Below are 4771 nucleotides of genomic sequence, written 5' to 3' on the forward strand. Positions count from 1 at the left end.
ATTGGCTTTACAATAATGGCAACGCATCTTCTTTTTGCCCTTATCACCAGAATTTCCAGACGAATTGCTGCCAGCAGAAGCATTAGGAACAGAATTTTTGCCACTCGCAGCAGAACCATAAGAAGTGACTGCATTGTTGTTACCACCCTTTCTTTGAGAAGCAATAAAAGCGTGTTCAACTTCACGTTGTCTAGTCCTGTTTTTTCTGGAAAGTGACTCTTGCAACATCAATGTGCATAATGCATCAAATTGACAACTTCTGGATTTCCTTGGGTCATACTAGCAAAAGTCTGGTATGAATCTGGTAAGGCATCAAGAACAGTCTGCACAAGGGAACTGTCTGAAATAACTTCACCTGCAGAAATAAGTTGCTCATTGATATCCTTGACACTAGCAAGGAAAGTGTCCATATCATCTTCCTCATGCATAATCTTCGACTCCAGCTCTTTACGCAGCAAAGCAATTTTAGCCTCATTGCGGCTTGCATAAAGACCTGTTAGAATATCCCAAGCCTGTTTTGCAGATTTTGTTGAACGGATGTGAGGAACAATGGTGCGCTTCACAGACAACGCAATCAATGTGTGATCCTGCGCATCCTTAACATCCCAACGATCTTGTTCTGCCGTAGGCAAAACAACTCTAACAGCTGCAATCCTTGCAGCAAGACCTGCAACATCCTCAACATCGCCTACATCCTCAGAACGAGGACGTACATCAATGCCCTGCACAATGTTCCAGACACCCTTTGAGACAAGAACATGTTGCATCATATAAGCCCACATAGGGTAGTTGTCCCCATCCAACCTGTCCTCAGCAGCAAACATCTTGAACACATCTGTGGTGTTGTTGTCAGCCATGATAAATGTTGCACCTGATGTGAAAACTGCCCAAAAATAGGAGAAATGGAGCGGGAACAACCTATGCTATATAGAACAAACCGTACAAGACTATAAGGCACTTGTTATGCAGAAAACGAAACTGACAGAAATTCTGCACAAAATGACGAAATAGCCTGTGCAGTACTGTCTGTAGTGGAAATGGAGGCCGAAATGATCCCAAATCAAAATTCTGAGCAGACCAAGCTGTTTGATCTTTTCCAAAATATTTGTCGACCTGCGAACGCTTTCCAAAGCTCACTGAAATCAGAGAAAGTGAGCAGACGTGTGCTGGAGCAGCTGGCAACTAAGCCCGGGAGGACGTGACCTACTCTGATACCAATTGTTGGAATTAGGGTTGCAGAGAAACACACACAGCTTGGAGAAGACGAAGGAAGCTCAAGACACACAATAGAGAGTGTGTTACTTAGTGTTCAATGGAAAGATAGATAGCCCTAGAGTGATGGGCGTATATACAATGCACGGGGGAAAAAACCTCTTAAAGAGGGAAAAAATGCCCCGACAGTCCTAGTGTGTTCACACACATCACTACCACATGTATATGGTAACACCCACTAGCATTTGATTCCTTCCTAGTAGCTATTTAAAAGAAATATAAGAAAAATATGAAAAATACATAGAGTATATGTATATTGGAAGTTACATTAGATATATGATCTAGCTAGGGTGTGATATGATAATGAGATAGCAAAAAAAAAAAGAATCGATGCTTTTTGCCCCAAATTAAAGAGGTGGAACTATTGACGCTTTCCCATAGTACTTTTTGACGGTAATGTAAGAATATGTTACCCTTGAGATAAATAATAGGATGAGATAGAAGGCTTATTATTATACTTAGATATGCATATGTACATTATAGAAAACATATTTATGTATCTAAAAAGTTACAAGATAGATCTTGTCGCATGTGTTTCCACTATGTACGTGTCACAGCACGACATCCACCCCCTCTAAACCTGCACATCCTCCGGTATATGCCACATTCTCTCTTTGTAAGATCAGCCCTCTTGTACATCTTCCTTGCTTTATTCTTCACTGGATGATTCCAAAGATTCATCTTCACCTGTGTTTTGCTCTTCCTCCTCATCACCATCTTCTGCATCATTGTCACCTCTTCTCTTAAACATTTTGATCCTTTTTCCTACAATGGGAATCTTTACTTCTGTACCATCTAGTTCAGACAAGCTGTAAGTAGCATTTTCATGCACATGCTTTACAACATACGGTCCAAACCATCTTTTTGAAAACTTACACATGACTGTGTGTTGGTTATGAAGACTACTATCATACACTAAAACCCAATCACCTTTGTCAATTTCTCTTCTCCTGAGTCGATGTGGCTTATCGAAGTAGTCCTTGTTTTTCAACCTTGCATTTTTGAGTCGTTCTTTTGCAGCCTCAATGTCTCCAAGTCTACCTCTAGTTGCCTTATGCGCAATGCAAGGAGACCTTCCCTACTAAGCCCCTCTTGCCAAGGTAGTACATTCCATGTGGGAATTGTATCTTCAATCGGCATCACTGGCTTTTGACCATACATTAGCTCCGCAGGCATATAGCCAGTTATTACTGAGCTATGTGTTGTACGATCATCTCATAAAGCATATGGTAACAGTTTTGGCCACTCACCAAATCTTCCTTCGCTCACAAGCCTTGGCCAAAGCTTTGATGATAGGAGGATGCCCTCTTTCACTCTTTCCATTGCCTTCAGGGTTGTAAGTTGTAGTAAGAGAAATCTTGATTCCTAATCTAGAAAAAAACTCCCTTGCTTCCTCGACATCCAGCTCACCTCTATCTTCAGTGATCTTCCCCACACAACCATAACGGCAAATCACCTCATCAAGAAGGAATTTGCACACAACTTCTGTGGTTTTAGCTCTTAATGCTCTTCCTTCAACCTAGTTAGTTAGGTCCTCCTGTGCAAGAACCAAGTATCTCATCTACCAGAGTCCTAGAGGCATTGTGACTAGATCCCCAACCCATTTATAGTGCATGGCTAGTGGATATGTAGGGTGCGATCCATAACAAAGTCAGACATTTGAATACATTTGACAAGTTACACATGACTCTACAAATTGAGATACATCTTTGTACATACCCTTCCACCAATATTTTTCTTTCAACTTGGAGAAAGTTGCTTACACACCCCTGTGTCCAGCCCATAGACTGTCTTGAAACTCTTGCATGAGCTTTACTTGAGTCTATTTTTTACATATAACCCTTTGTGGTGTAGTAGTCTTTTGTTTAAGATGCTTCCACAAGTAACCATCCCTCAAAAAGTACCCATATGCTTTCTTGTGTATCCTCTTGAATTCTTGTTCAGACCAATCATCTTGTTTCGTTAGAGTACTCAAGTAGCTTCCAATAAGAAGCCAATCACCTTCATAAAGCTCTTTCAAGAACAATTCAAGTGGATTAGTCATGTGCAGGCATTGTTACCTTTGACATGAGAGATAGAATAGAACTTTGTGCCTACATCATCTCCTTCGTCAATCATCTGTGACTCATCTTCATACCTTGCCCTTGATAGCATATCTGCCACTGTATTGTCTTTACCTGCAATGTGCTTAAACTCAGGATTTAAGGACTTAATGTAGGCAATCCACTGCAACATAGCAATGCCTGGCGTTGAGTAGCTTGTAATCATCCCAAGAAGTGGTAGACAATCTGTTTCTACAACCACATCTGCACCAATTAGGTACTATTTTCCATTTTTTAAGGATGTAACCATACCCAGTAACTCTCTCTTTATCTGTGGATGGTTTCTTTGGTGAGAACTTAGTACCTTTGCTCCAAATCTCACCACATACATGTGTCGTTCTTTGTCATCTTGCCCTATTTCCCATCCAATTCCTATAGGACTGGTGACTACTGTCACAATTACTAACCTTTGACACTCATAGTCTACTTTTCTCAAAGTTGGTGCTAACTGGAGTGACTCCTTTAGCTTTTTCATGGCTTTTATATGTGCTTCTATCCATTTAAACTTTTGATTCTTTCTAGGTAATTGATAAAGAGGATCAGCTATATGTGCATAATGTGGAATCCAAATAACATAAAAGACACATGCTTCCAAAAACCTTCTAACCTCAATGATGCTAGTGCATGGTTCTTTCATTCGACATTTTCCCTGACAAAGTAAGATTCACTTCTTCCAACCTAGACAAAATTTTATCACAATCATCTATGTGATTTACCACAAACCTGCAACATCCCCTGAGATCCAAAGCTTCATCTTTGTCACTTTCTTCACATCCTTTGATAGGAAAACCATCAATGAAAGGCATTGTGATTTGAGGAATAAAGTCACGTAAGATCTTATTCATCCCATTCATCATATGTGCAACCGAGTTGGTTGCTCCTTGTGGCAAGGTACACATCCTTGCCAAACCCAAAGGTGTCCTCATGGTTGTCAAGTCTCTGCTTTTGATTACAAGCTGAAATTGATCATACCCTGAGTAGAGATCCCCCATTGAGTAGATTTTCCTCCCTGCAAACGCCTCTGCAAACTCATCCACAATTGGACATGTACCTACATTTCTAATTGTCACCTTGTTCACTGGTTGCATATCTTGGATGAAGCGTAGAGAACCATTCTTCTTTGGAACTGTGAACCACCTATTTGAGTATGGAGCAGAAGAAGGCTCCAAGATTCCCATTTTGATTTTCTCATTCAGTAGCTCTACTAACTTTGGCAAATGAGCCTTTGGAACCAGAATAGGTCGCAGATTCCAAAGCACATGAGGTATTGTGAAAATTATCATAGGAGCTACAATAGAAGGATCAACACATCCTATCTCATGTGGCTCAAATGCAAAAGCCTTACCATGCTTTGAAAGCATTTCTTTGAAGCACTTTGTCTCCTCCTGTGTTAGAAA

This window comes from Adiantum capillus-veneris, chromosome 8 (assembly GCF_014529385.1).
Source record: "Adiantum capillus-veneris isolate H3 chromosome 8, ASM1452938v2, whole genome shotgun sequence".
NCBI lineage: Eukaryota > Viridiplantae > Streptophyta > Polypodiopsida > Polypodiales > Pteridaceae > Adiantum > Adiantum capillus-veneris.